This window comes from Orycteropus afer, unplaced genomic scaffold (assembly GCF_000298275.1).
Source record: "Orycteropus afer afer isolate SDZICR_OR568_19922 unplaced genomic scaffold, OryAfe1.0 scaffold00045, whole genome shotgun sequence".
NCBI classification, from domain to species: Eukaryota; Metazoa; Chordata; class Mammalia; order Tubulidentata; family Orycteropodidae; genus Orycteropus; species Orycteropus afer.
The window spans coordinates 4,605,295-4,613,361 of record NW_006921632.1 but is presented as its reverse complement, the minus strand read 5'-3'; the positions used below and the strand labels follow the sequence as shown (position 1 = coordinate 4,613,361).

At 40.6% G+C, this 8,067-nt stretch overlaps 1 pseudogene; it reads right to left on the bottom strand.

Annotated features, from left to right (window-relative positions):
- Positions 1–745: 745 nt before the first annotated feature.
- Positions 746–1,689, bottom strand: LOC103194569 (annotated as a pseudogene).
- Between the last annotated feature and the right edge of the window lie 6,378 nt (positions 1,690–8,067).

Genomic DNA, 8,067 nt, shown 5'->3' with positions numbered 1-8,067 from the left:
GTTTCTAAAATTTGATGTGATTGTTAAGGTTATATGTCAACTTGCCTAAGACATGATTCTCATTCTAAGTCATGAATGACAGATATTTGGTAATCATGCTCCATTTTGCGAGCTGACGTGAGCAGTCAATCAGTTGAATGGCCAGTTTCCACGGGGGTATGACTTGATCCAATATATGTGATCATTTCTAGCAAAGCTTGTTCCTTCTCTATCTCACATAGGACTTGTTATCCTCTGAGCACCATTTATTGGGTTGTGAGCCAGGAGCCTGCCACCTCACCTGCAGATTAAGTGTTCATCAGTCCCTGAAACCACATGATTCAAGGAGAAGCCTCCAGCCTGACACTTGGCCCATGGATTAGGGACTTGCCAGCCTCCACCACTCTGTGTGATATTTCCTTGAAATCTCTCTCTCTGTGTGCTTGTGTGTGTGTGTGTGTGTGTGTGTGTGTGTGTATAGATATATATAGATATAGATGTATGTTTACTGGTTTTGCTTCTGTAGAGAACCCAGGCTAAGACACTTGAACATGCATGATAGTCACTTGGTAGACTGGTTAATACACACAGTGTTAAGCTCTGCATCCAGAATTTCTGATTCAGTAACTCTGTGGTAAGCCACAGGTGATGCTGATGCTTCTGGTCTGGACATGACTCTTTCAGAACTTCTGACTTGAAATGACATTTTTTCTTGGAAGATGTCTCTGTTTCAGAAAGTCCCTTCTCCCCATTCTCTGACTGCACACTATACAGAAACACCCTCCTTTGAGGATCACCTTTGCTGCCTCCACATCCTCTGTAGAGCTGCCTTTACCTCCTGGTTCTTGAGGCTGTAGATGATGGGGTTCAGCAAAGATGTGAGCACACTGTACTGAATGGAGACCACTTGCTCCAACAGTGAGCCTGAAGGAGGCCTGATATATCTGAATAGAGCTATTCCATAGAACAAGAGCACCACGGTGAGGTGGGAGGAACAGGTGGAGAAGACTTTGCCTTGGCCTCCAGAGGAGCGAATGTTCAGGATGGCAGAGATGATTCTGGAGTAAGAGAAGAGGATCCGGGAAGTGTTAGCAGCCCCAGAAATGCAGTTGACCCAGACAGAAGCAACTCATTGGCAGTGGGATCAGTGCAGGAGAGTGGGAGCAGTGAAGGCAGGTCACAGCTAAAGTAGGAGATGATGTTGGACCCACAAAACTGTAACTTGTGGATGAAAAGACTATTCACTAGTGAGTTCAGAAATCCAATCACCCATGCTGCACTGACCATCACAATGCAGAGAGGCCTGTTGATGATGATGGTGTACAGCAGAGGGTGGCAGATGGCAGCATAGTGGTCATAGGCCATGACAGAGAGCAAACAAATCTCAGTGGCCCCAGAAAGCATGAAAAAGAAGCTCTGGGTGATGCAGCCGCACATTGAGGTGCTTTTCTTTTGAGACAAGAAGTTCTGTAGCATTTTTGGCGTGGTGACAGAAGAAAAGCAGATGTCCACAAAGGACAGATGTCTGAGGAAGAAATACATGGGGGTGTGGAGGTGAGGATCAGTTCTGATCACCAGGATCATCATCAGGTTCCCCATCAAGGTCAGGAGGTAAATCACCAGGAAGAGCACGAAGAGCAGAGCCTGAACATGGGGGTCAGCAGACAGCCCGAGGAGGATGAACTCGGAGAAGACAGTGAGATTGTTCATAGTGGTTTATAAATTCTACCCCTAGAAAGAAATCAGTGCTACCACAAGTTATGAGTGGGTTAGTAATCTGAGTAATGTCTAATGATCAGAATGCCCTCCCCACATACCCAAACCTCCCAATTAATACTATATTCAGCTTAAAAATAAGAAAGGAAAAATAAAGTTGAGTAATTTCACTAGTGACTTTCAGGGTTTCTGTTCTTGACTCTGCAATAATTGTTACTAATCTTGTTAGTGAATATATAAACATCTTTGGAACCTAAATCAGATTAGTTTTGACCATTGCATATGTATTTATTAGAACAAGGGGATAGGATGCTTCACATGAGATTATTTTGGGAAATAAAGTTATTTAATTGCAAGCCTTTTTGTATTTATGTTTTGGTATCAAAATCAAGAACTATAGGACTCATCATCTTATCTGAGACATTCTGAGTTTTGGATAAAAAAGTGGAACCAAATAACCAAATGAAACCTCTTGCCGTCAAATCAATTCTGACTCATGTTGTTGTTGTTGTTGTGTGCCATCAAGTCAGACCCGACTCATAGCGACCCCTCCTTGGGTTTCTGAGGCAGTATCACTACGGAAGTAGATTGCCCAACCTTCCTTCTGACTCTATACTGCCCCCTTAGTGTTTTCAAGGCTGTACATCTTTATGAAAGCAGAACACCATCTCTTTCTCCTACAGAACAACTGCTGGGTTCAAACCACTGACATTTCTGTTAGCAGCCAAGTGCTTAACCCCTGCACCACCAGGGCTTTCCATAAGAAGTGGAAAAAGAGCTTAAAATATACTGCTTTCCAAACTTTGTAAGTTCCCTTCAAGGGTAGCCTCATCTCCCCCACAGCCATACTAGCAAAGCTGGAAATGTGTTATGGAAGTGGGTGGGAGTCTGTCAGGAAAATTTGTTCCATGGGCAATGAGATCCTCTATCACAATATGTCAGGATGGGGAGATAGTGAGCTAACGAGACAAAATGACTTGTCATGCATTACACAACTAATCAGTGGAATAGTCAAGAATTAAACTGAATTCTCTACTTCTAGTCCTCGGAAGGAAGGTTGGGCAATCCTACTTCCCTAGTGATACTGCCTCGGAAACCCAAGGAGGGGTCGCTATGAGTCAGGGCCGACTCGACGGCAAACAACAACAACAACAACAACAGTCTAGTGCTATTTCCCTCCACACACACTTAGCACTCCCAACAGGTAGACAACACTATGAAAAACTATTCTGAGGAGAGAGAGGAACTTTGACACACTATCAGTAGCTGTAAGTACATAATGTGTATGTATTGTGCTTAAAATAATAAAAATTAGTGTCTGAGAATTAAAAACTACATGAGTTTGTAGTTAACTTTTTAAAGGTCAATTTTCACATATATAAAATGAAGAACAGTTATGCTATCTATCATGGTTGGCATGAACTTTAAAATTTCTTTTTTATGGTTGAAAACACATCCCTAGAACAAACTCTAATACTAATCTGTTTAGCTTGGAGACTTTGATCAAGTCACCTAAACTTTATTCTACCATGGTGTTAGCTGATGATCTGATGATCATTTCCTTCCTTCTCCTTTGTTATAGTCTTTACTGCCTAAAATAGGTCTAAGCTGTCACTTTATCCAGATCCATACATTTTACTGGATACCTGAACTGAATTACTACAAACCATATCCCTGCTGTGTTTTCAGATCTTGTCTCCATAGCTATTACCTCTCCTAGTCTTCAATCCATTCCATTCTTGCTGTTTCATAAAACCTGATACTGGTGACATGAGCAGAAATGCCATGCTAGAAGAAATTCAAAAGAAAAATAAGTATTTGGAAAAATGTTCAGCTTAACTAGTAAAAAAAAAAAAAAAAAACTAAACAGAAACTTGATGTTTCTTAAACACTCACTTTTCTTTTCCCTCATTTGTGATTGTTATACAACATAATTAATGTATTTGATGTCATCAAATTGTACACATGAAAATCATTAACTTGGCAAAAGTTGTTATCTATTTTCTACAACAATAAAAATATAAAATAAAATAGAAACATGGATCAAATTTTGTAATTAGTTAATTTCCAAAATTTTGCAATAATATCCTAAAAACTTTCTGATGAGTGTGACATCTGTACCTTGCAGATGACATTTTAAGCTACACATTTTGACTCAGCAATCCTCTAAGTCCTTGGGTTTATACTAAGAATCTGAGTCCTTGGGTTTATATTAAGAATATAACTCAAGAGAACTAACACATGAAATGCCAGAATGATGTACATATCAGTGTTACATGTTCAATAAAAAATTAGAAACAATTTAAATGTTTCCATATCCTGTAATGCATAATTAAACACCAACTGAATAAAATAATATGAAGTCAATAAAATGATGATCATAAGACTGTGTAGCAACATGTAAAAATACCAATATTAGCTGCTAAAACAAAATATTCAGTTTCTTTTTGGTATGACTAGAATTGATGTTCAAGCCTCTTTTTCTTATGATGTCTCTCAAATCTCCAACTTCCTTTCTCTTTAAGGTCCTTCTGTGAACTCCTGGGCTTTAACTGTACTCAGTTAAAAAAATCAACTTACTGTCATTTTTACTTTTATGATAAACTCAAACAATGTTTTTGCGCTTATAAAGATTAGATTAGTTTTTAGCACATCCATTTCTTAACTAAGGAGATAAGAGAGCTCTACCAATGATGAAAAAAAAACAAACCATACTCACTGCCGTCAAGTCAGTTCTGACTCATAGTGACCCCTCCTTGATTTTCTGAGGCGGTATCTCTACAGAAGTAGATTGCCCAGTCTTCCTTCCAAGGAGTGGCTGATGGGTTTGAGCTGTCAGCCTTCTGATTACCAGGCAAATGCATTAAGCACCACACCACCAGGATTCCCATATTTGAGTACCCTTCCTTGCTTTATAGCTTCCCTGGGAGGTTGGAAAGCGTGGTGGGAGAAAGGAGAGTTATCAGGCCAGTGCTGTTGGGAGGAATTCCAGGGTGAGGAAAATAGAGAAATGTTTCTGAGGAGAGAGTGGAGTTTTGATGGAAAGAAACTGACTAAATAGGGGGTAGGAAGAGAGTAAAATGATGTGCTATTCCCTTCCAGTCCTAAGCACATGAAAATTTCCCAGTAGCCTTTGGGAAGAATTATAGACATTGGCTTTTCAGATTAAACAAACAAACAACAACAAAACTGTGTTCCCTCTCCAATTCCCAGTGCTGATCATCATAGGAAAAGGATTATTGCCGACATCTCCACCTTCAGCACTGCAGTGTAGTAAATTACTTAGCATGGCTTTTCTACCCATAAGTCATTGTAAACTCAGTGGTGGAATGAGCAACTGAGGAGCTGATTGTAAATGTTATCCACGTGGAGTATTTCTGTTGGGCGTGGCACAATACAATGTTCTGGGAGGTGCCCACTTTCTCTCAGGTGCTTAGAGTTCTGATGCTATGATTGGCTAGTTTGACCACCCTGCCGGGCTCAAAAGGAGGCCTCCTGGAAGAAGAACTCTCTCTGACTGCTGGTTGAGGAAGATGTGCTGCCGAAAGAGACACGCACCCCTGAAAGAGACACGTGCTGCTGGGAAAGAGCCGCAAGAGACACGCATCGCTGAGTGAGACACCGAGGGACCAGCACTGCTGGGAAAGAGACTGTGAGAAACTCTTGGCTGAGGGACGGTGGGCTGGGAGAGAGACTGAGCGTTCTTCCTGGACTTGAGTTGTAGCCTGGTGCTTCCCTAATAAACCCTGTAATCTGTGAGTTCTGTGTGGCCACTGCAGCGAATTATCGAACCCAGGAGAGAGGTGGTGGGTGCTTTGGGAGGAACGGTTGGTGAAAGGGCTGGAGGGAGGCAGCATGTTTGGCCTGGCAGGAATAGGCCTTGGGTTACTGCTGGTAATCCTGTCTTCCTCTTGTGGGATTAGAGGAGGTCAGAACATGTGGCCTCCTTGCCGTTTTTGCAAGCACTTTCTAAGTTTAGCTTCTTTGCAAGTTTATTTCTTGTTTCTAGGCAGGTGTTAAAGTATATGACCTCTTGCTATACCTGCAGTCATAAGATCCTAGAATTTTCTTAGTGAAACTCAGGCAAGAAGTAATGAGAAGGGCTCCTTTGATTTCCTGCCAGAGCCCACATTCAAGGGAACAGCCTTCTAGTCCTCTATGTGATGACCATCCTGCAGCTCCTCCATGCCAAAAGAGGGCCTGCTTTTTTTTTTTTTTTTTTTTTTTTTGTAATCAAGGGCCAGGAGCATGAAAGGAGGGACAGAGAGATCCCAGATGGACAGAAGTGCACATGCTCAACATCTCTTGTAATTCTATTCCCAATAACAGTAATAAAATTCCATCTACTTATTTACTTTGAGAAAGATATTTCCTTTATGCTTCATTTCAATGCCTTTTCAGTAGTATGAATAGTTTGGGTCAAAATAGGATTCATCTAAGTTTTACAAGCCAATGAGTACCTTACCTCTTTTCACTCATGTTGCTGAGCTCAACTTTTCTGAATCTGGCTCTGCCTTGGGGTTCTGAGCCAAGTTCCTTACAGTCTACACATTTGGCAAATAGATTCATAAAGTGCACCAGATAGGCCTTAGGCAATGTCTGTTTAAATTCCTGACAGTTTCTAGGATCAGACTGTGTAAGAAGTTCTGGGTGAAGGATAAAGCGCTGGTATTCTTTTCATTGCACATTTGTTCTTGTGGGGACCTACCTGAGTCCTGAGAAGGGCCCTTGACCAATTTGTAGGAGTATTATATTTCTCAGATCCTATTCTTTCTAGCCATCTCCTTGCCAACATAGCCCTTGGAGAAGAGTACAGGAAAGAACCCCAGGGGCCTTCTTACTGATCATGGCTACAGTAATCAGAGTCACCTGGGAACGGGTGCTGACTTTGAAGGTTTGGCTGTACTTTTCAGGGAGGAGGTTGGGAGATGCAGAACATTTTCTAAGAAGAACACAAAGACAAATAAAACTCAATCTAGTTCTTGTTGACTTCAGCCATAGAAATTCATGCACAGAGTTATGTGCCTGCACACACACATCACACACATACTCACTTATGTAAAGTCCAACAGTCCTTTCCTTCTTGTGGATTTACTTCAGATTGCATTATGTTCAGGTGTGCTAAATTTTCCCTTCATACTCCCTTTCACATAGTCTTGTAAGAAAAATTAGAGTTACAGGGAGGGACTTTCATTTTTCATTTTCATTTCTCACTTATCATCATATCCATTCCTCCTTGTCCTTTCCTTCATTTAGTGGTAGAGACTCCTTAACCCAAGACTAATGCTTCTAATTGTATTTCAAAGCCCATCCCATCCTGATCCTCTGGGTGCTTCTTTTTAAACTATGCATATTATCTCTTTGTCTTAAATTTCTTCTTTCACATTACTCATTTATATCAAGAATATTTACACACTAAAGTTTCTCCCATAATTAAAAAATTTCCTGTTGACCATGTTCCACTGAAGCTAATGATTTTGCATTGCACCTTTCCTTCTCTCACAGCCACTTTTACTGAAAATCTAGCTTAACTATATAGCCTACAAGGACCTACTCCTCATGCGACAACACTCTGGATTCAGCTTCCACCATTGATTCTCTCTCCTGATGCTAGGTGACTTTTGCATCCAGTATGAATTTCTTTCATGACATTGGGTTGCAAGAAACATCACTTTTCAGTCCTCATCTCCTCAGGTTAACTGGATGTCTATTCTCTGGACTGCTTATACAATTAAAAAAAAATGAAAGGGGGTGGTCTTCTTTATTCTTCTTGAGCCATAATGAAGAGAACTTTTATCTAGGCCTTCCTTTGAAAGAGTGGAATTTTCCTCTAAAGGAAAAGATCAGGAGAGATATGGTTTCCATTCGTGACGGATTTCGAATTTGCTTCCCTGTAAATTGTAGGATGCCTGTCCACTTGGTATTAAGTACTGAAATTGATACTTGAAATTAAGTATTGTTGGAATAAAAAGTAAGTAAGTGAAGGAGAGTGACTGGACTTGTACTTTGGAGCAGGTTCAAAAAAGGATCATAACAAACTATAGCCTGTGGATCCAAATCAACTGGCCACCTGTTTTAAATAAATAAGTAAATAAAGTTTTATTGAAACATGATCATGCTAATTTGCTTATTTATGGCTTTTAAGTGCTTTCAGAATACAATGGAAATTTTTAGTAATTGCATAAGAGACAGTATCTAGGGCCCACATGGCCTAAAATGTTTTTTTTTTTTTTTTTTAAATTAAACTCACTGCCATGGAGTCAATTCGACTCATAGTGACCCCTCCTTGGGTTGCCGAGGCAGTATCTCTACAGAAGTAGATTGCCCAATCTTCCTTCCAAAGAGTGGCTGCTGGGTTTGAACAGCCACCCT